Source organism: Canis aureus, chromosome 14, assembly GCF_053574225.1.
Source record: "Canis aureus isolate CA01 chromosome 14, VMU_Caureus_v.1.0, whole genome shotgun sequence".
In the NCBI taxonomy this organism is placed as follows: Eukaryota; Metazoa; Chordata; class Mammalia; order Carnivora; family Canidae; genus Canis; species Canis aureus.
In genome coordinates this window covers 28,118,143-28,125,120 of record NC_135624.1, presented here as the reverse complement: position 1 = coordinate 28,125,120, position 6,978 = coordinate 28,118,143, and positions in this window count along the sequence as shown.

Below are 6,978 nucleotides of genomic sequence, written 5' to 3'. Positions count from 1 at the left end.
CTTAGGCCCTCTGCACATTGAGAAGAAAATCTCTAAGCTGAGGGGACACGTGAATTGACTATTAGATTTCTGAAAGTTCATGTTGCTGAAGAAAAACTTGCACAGAAGGTATATATACACATCACCCACACCTACCCCTTTCCCATCATACACACTCAAAAGCATGGAACTTAATGGTTGGGAAATTTAAAAAAAAGAAAAAGAAAAGACCCAAGGCTTATTTCAGTGTTAACATGCAACCTCCCAAGAAGATTCCATCATTGACATGATCTTACTGTCCTGGGATGGGTGAGGGCAAGTCACTGCATGTGCCTTCCCAGGGTGGGAGGGGGACGCAAAAGGCTCGGGCCCAGACAAGGTGTCACTATCATTTCCTCTAGGAATTTTTCTTGGCACTTGAAGGCAGAGGATTGACAAGGGCAATGAGCTCACGGCCCAGCTGGCAAAATCCAATTAAGCTCATTAACAGGACGACCTTGCCTTGAGTCAGCTCTGCAGAGGAGGAAGTACTTTCCTATGCTCAGGGAATCTGATTCCCCACTGGCATCTATGGTGCTATGCTTGGGGCCTTTTCATGTGGGGCAGGGCTGTACCCTTGCTGAGAGTCTGTGTTGCATGATCTAGAACTATCATGACCAACTGTCCTGATTTGCCCAGGAATGGGCAGGAAGTTCCCTGAAAAAACTCAGGAAAGCCCAGGGCAAACTGGGATAAGTTGGTCACCCTAAATCAGGTGGTATAACAAGGCTGATAGTGCCCTTGAGAGGATGTCAGCAACCTGTTACCCTGGGCCTTTAGAATATGTATCAAACTTTCTGTAAAGATCAGATAGTAAATACTTCAGGCTTTGTGAGCCATAGGATCTCTGTCACAATCACTTAACTCAGCCATGGTGTGCAAAAATAGTCAATATCTCAATGGATGAATGTGACCACATCTCAATAAAATGTCCATAAATACAAGCTGGATTTGACCCATAGGCTGTACTTTGCGAACCCTTGTGATAGAAGGTGTTTATTTTTTTCTACTTCTCCCTCAACGTCACACATATGCACCCTCATTGCCTTTGGGTAGGAAACAGGATATCCCCAGAGTTATGGAGGGCCCTCCCACCCTGGAAAGGCACATGCAATGACTTTCCTTCACTCATCCCAGGACAGTAAGGAGATGATGTCAATGATGGGATCTTAGTGGTTTTGCCACCAGCTGGCTGAGTGACCCTGAACAAGGCTTCACATCTCTGAGCCTTGGTGTTCTTTCTTTAAACTAGGGATAATAAGAGTGGCCTCTACCTTCCCAGATCGAAGGGACGGGGGCCCCGACCCGGGTTCTCAGTGGGAGTGTGTGAGAACATGTGGATCCAGGATGATGACAAAGACAACCAGCACACAGCAACTTTATACCCAGCTCAGAGCTAGTTGCCAGAGGTACAACACTCGATAAATGATGCACAGCTCTTTTCCTTGTGGGATTTGCAGTTTAGAGGAACGTGTACACAGGTAACTAGGCAATTGCAATAAATAGGTTTAAATTCCAGATAGTGGGAGGGCAAGAGAGGAGGCAGCTTCAGACTCTTTTCTGTGGGAAGAGCATTTCAGCAAGAAAAACACATCTCTTAAACTACCTTGAGAGATCTGAGAAGAGCAACTGGTGGGGACTGCTGGGGTCTCATGGGCACAGGTGGCTTCTCCTGGGGCATGAGCCTGGGTGGGGCTGTTTGCTGCAGGGGTGTGGGCTCAGGATGTGTGCATGGAGGTGTGTTTGTATGTCTCTCAATGGGTAATTTGTGGGTGTGTGGCTGTCTGATGACAGATGAAGGGCGGCTCTGATGTAACAAGAGACATGTTTGCATCTGGGACTTGAAGAAACACAGAACTTTGGGGTTGCAAGGGTCTTTGAGGTGATCTGGTCTGGTTTTTCATCTTCTTTTTCCTCCTGTTGCAGGCAGCTAAGTGGAGGACTGGTCCCGAGCCTCTATGCTGTCACCTCTTAGAGGCAGCAGAGGAGGCAGGGTGCCCGGGGAGAAGGCAGCAGTGCATATGCATGGCAATGAACTAGGCACAGGGCCAGCTGCTGCCCTCAGGAAGGGCTAGTTGAATTTGAACCTACATTTTGTTTATGTTTCATTGAAAGCCAGTTCAAAACCTGCCATTTCAAAACTCCCATTTGCACAAAATTCTTCCATTTCCATTTCATTGAATGAAAACCCGAACTTAAAACTGTATAAGCTGGGTGCATGATTTAATGGGAGATGCTGTTGTGTGTCAAGATGCCCTTTACATGCTTCAGGTCTGAGTTGGTTTGCGAAAATTCTGGAGGAATTTCAGAAGCTGGAAAGGACCTTTGCCCAGAATCACATTTGTTATGTCAAAAAAAAAAAAAAAAAAGGCACGCAGGTGTTTGGTCCCATTTCTGTATGTTCACTGACAAGGCATGATGCTTAGTGACATCTTGGCCTCTTTGTGCCCACCTGTGATGGAGCACACACGGGACCTTCTCAGCCAGCATTGGTTTCTCTGACCTGCATGATGTCTGATTCAGTCCCACAGTGTGGGAACCTCACCTCTCAGACAAGGTGGTGCCAAGTATGAAGTCCTTGATACGTGCCTGGCAGAGGCTGGTTTGTGTTTCCATCCAGGGGATGTCACCCTGGGTTAGTCCTGAAGTCAACCAAGTCCAAGGTGTTGTTGAGCTGCTTTGAAAATGGTTTATTAAGAAAATATTTTTGATATATGAGTAATGCATAATCATTGCTGAAAAATGAAAACAAAACATACATCTAATGTAATGGAAGATAAACATCACCGCTCAAAGACAACTACTTCTGAGACTTTAGAGTGTGTACTTCCAGACTTTTTCCCTCTATGTGGTGTGGTTGTATTTTTGAAATGAAATTGAGATCATGATGTAAAGCTCTGTGAGACTGAGAAAGTGGCTTAGCCTTCCTTGAACTCTGGGTTTTTGTTTGTTTGCTTTTTGTTTTCAGAAAAACAGGAGCAATGATACCTAGAGGATTATTACTCCCTTTCAGGACCCTGCCACCATCCTGTGTGAAGGCCAAAGAACATGGAGATACAGCATTCCTGTCCTGGCTGAGCCCAGCCTTCAAACCATCCCAGCCCAGGCACCAGCCACATGTGGGAAAAAGCCCCCAAGTGATTCTAGTCCCAGGCATTGGAGTCACCCTTAGCTATTGGGGTCCTCCCTGATGGGGCTCCATGCACGCTGGGGCAGAGGTAAGCCATCTCTGCTGTGGCCTGTCCCAGTTTCTGACCCACAGAAGCAGGGATCCTAATGAAATGGTTGCCCACTACACTTTACATTTGGAGGGGTCTATTTTATAGCAAGGGAATCAATAACTGGAATCACGATTACACTTGAGAAGCACTTCAGAGAAACCCCTCCCCTGTGCATGGGTTTTGCCTTTCTCCACTTTGTTGAGGAATTATTCTTTGGATTTTCCCATTCTCTTTCCTGACTCTTCTGTCTTGCTTACTCAGCCTTACAAGCCCAGTCAAGCCTTCTCCAAGGGGAAAAACCCTTCTCTTGTCACCACCATTGTGATGACCTACTAATCTTTTCCTCACCTATTCTTTATCAATCCCATTCTTTTTTTTAATAAAGATTTTATTTATTTATTCATGAGAGACACACACAGAGAAGCAGAGACATAGGCAGAGGGAGAAGCAGGCTCCCCATAGGGAGCCTGATAAAGGACTCGATCCTAGGACTTCTGGATCATGTCCTGAGCTGAAGAAGATGCTCAACCACTGAGCCACCCGGGCATCCCGCAATCACATTCTTTTTTAATTTATTTTATTTTTTTTATTGGAGTTCAATTTGCCAACATCTAGCATATCACCCAGTGCACCCAGTGCTCATCCCGCCAAGTGCCCCCTCATTGCCCATCACCCAAGTCACCCCAACCCCCCCGCCCACTTCCCCTTCCATTACCCCTTGTTCATTTCCCAGAGTTAGGTGTTTCTCATGTTTTGTCACCCTCACTGATATTTTCACTCATTTTCTCTCCTTTCCCTTTATTCCCTTTCACTAATTTTTATATTCCCCAAATGAATGAGACCATATAATGTTTGTCCTTTTCCGATTGACTTACTTCACTCAGCATAATACCCTCCAGGTCCCTCCACGTCAAAGCAAATAGTGGGTATTTGTCATTTCTAATGGCTGAAGAATATTCCGTTGTATACATAGACCACATGTTCTTTATCGAAAGATGAATATCTTTTCAATGGACACCGAGGCTCCTTCCACGGTTTGGCTATTGTGGACCCTCAATCACATTCTTGAAAGGACTTTCCATATTCCCTATTTTGACCAGGTGCAGTCTGGGCTTATGCTGTTGGATGTTCTCCTCCAGCCTTAGCATAAGACTCCACCCAAAGGCCACTTTTTTTCCACCTGATTCTTCTCAGTTCACTGAAATTCTGTTCTCCCTTGGCTTCCAGGTTGCTTGTGTCTCCCCCACCACCTTTATCCTCACTCGGTGGTCTTTGGCAGTTTCCTTCTCTTCTCAGTATATGTGTTATCCCTGGATGGTCTCTTCGTCTCATCATTGTGGAGAGGATTCCTGAATCCACTCCTCCAATGAGGCATTTCTTGCCAAGATACAAGTCCAAAATGTAACCTGCCTGTAAAAGATCTCCAGATATATTGATGCTTCAGACCTCCCTGAGCAACTTTTGTGTTCTTTCAGTGGCAGTATTGGTATTCAGTCAAAGCTCAGCTTGGGAAATCAAACAGATCCAGTCTCAAATCTGCTTAATAGATGTGTGTCATAGAGATGGTCACTTCACTTCTCTGAGCCTGTTTTTCTCCTGTAAAATGGGGTTAATGATGTCCTAACCTCACAAATCATGATAATGTAGAAGCTGTTTAAAATGTAACTATTATTGGGATATCTGGGTGGCCCTGGGTGGGATATCTGGGTGGCCCAGGGGTTGAGCGTCTGCTTTTGGATCAGGTCGTGATCCCGGGGTCCTGACATGGAGTCCTGCATCAGGCTTCTCATCATCATACATGCTCATTTTAGAACATTTGGAAAATTCTAGTGTTTTTGTCATTCAAGGCTAAGTACTGCTAACATGCAAGTATGTTCCCATTTGTCTTGTATTTTTGTAGAGAGTGTGTGTGTGTGTGTGTGTGTGTGTGTTGAAGAAGTAGGGGTTCTCTCAATGGCTCTGTTGTTTCCCCAGCATCTCAAAGTAGAAGACTTGGTGTCATCCTTTACTTTGTCTCTCATAACTTCATCCAATAAGTCGCTCAGTTCTGCTGATTATAGCTGTTGGATTTCCCTCAGAAGCAACATCTCTTCTCTTTAAAAATATTTTATTTATTTATTTATTTATTTATTTATTTATTTATTTGAGAGAGAGAGAGAGAGAGCATGAGTTGGGGGAGGGGCAGACAGAGAAGCATACCCCCCTCCCGAGCAGGGAGCCCATGCTGGACTCAATCCCAGGACCTCGGGATCATCACCTGAGCTGAAGACAGATGCTTAACTGACTGAGCCACCCAGGTGTCCTGCAACATCTCTTCTTCTGCACAGTCACCATCACAATTTCCATGAGTTTTCAGTTTTCAGGCTCTTTTTTTAAAAAAGATTTTATTTATTTATTCATGAGAGACACACAGAAAGAGGCAGAGACATAGACAGAGGAGAAGCAGGTGCCCTGAAGGGAGCCTGACGTGGGACTAGATCCTGGGACCGGGATCATGCCCTGAGCCAAAGGCAGATGCTCAACCACTGAGCCACCCAGGTATCCCCAGTTTTGGTCTTTCCCCACTCTTTATTAAGTTCACAGGGCCAGTGTCCTCAAACCTTAAGGCAGAATGTGCCTTCTGAAAATATTTCTGTGGCTTCCCTTTGCTGCTGGGCAGGCCAGCTCCTTCCTTCCCAGCCTCCTCTCATTTCTCACCTGTACCCACTCATGTTTCCTGGATTGTCTGTGCCCTTGTTTCTTTTGCCTTAAATATTTGTCCAGCTCACTTTAGCCAAATGCCAGCTCCTTTAGGGAGCCCTCCCCTTCCATTTCCCTGAACCCCTTCCCTCAGACTTTGTTGCTGCTTCCTCTGAGGATCCCAACCTTCAGCACTTTGCTCCCACCGAGATTAGAGCCCTGACTATGTGGTTTAGGACTCTGTCAGATTCTTTGCTCTCTGTCAATTCCTCATAAGAATCACAGCTCCAGTACCTGGAATAATGCTTGCACGTTGGAGCTGCTCAGTAAATATTTGATTGAGGGATGGTATGGCGTGGGATATGAAAGAGAGCAAAGAATTCTATGGAAGAACACTCGAATTTGTGATTTGGTTTCTCCATTGTTTCACCTGCACAGCTCTGAGCAAATGATGTCTTGGAGTCATGCGTGTGTGTTTTGTGTTTTTTTTTTTCTTTTTTTTTTTTTTTTAAGTAAGTTTGTTGAGATGCTCCAATGAGATCATGGAAGGTGAAATGCTTTAGGAAATAAAAATGAAACGCTATGCAAGCATTCTTTATAGGGTTATTATTTACTGAAAGCTAAGTAGCAGATGAGTTTCCATCTGGTCTTGCTCAGTGACCACCGTCTACATAGGGTCTTGTCTGAGGATGGGAAGTCCCCCATCTAATCCCAGGAGCTGAGCTCCTTCAAACAAGCCCTCTCCCAGTTCCCTTCTGGGTTAGGTTTGCTTATTTCTGGCCACTCCTACCTCTCTGTGTTTGTTGTGGGGCCCAGATGAGATAATGCATGTTAAACATCCATTGTGGTTACAGTGTCTGGAAAAGGTGCTGGAGCTTCCCAAATGCATAGTGCTTCTTCCAGGGAGCCTGGCAGCCTCCTGGAGGCCCGTGTTCTTGGCTCTTGCCTGAGATTTCTAGTCCCAACCTTAGAGTCTCATTTGATTGATGCCATGTCTTCTGGCTGCTAATGAAGCTGCAGGCTAGTTCCTGCCTTTGATTCCATCCCAATGCTGGGGTGG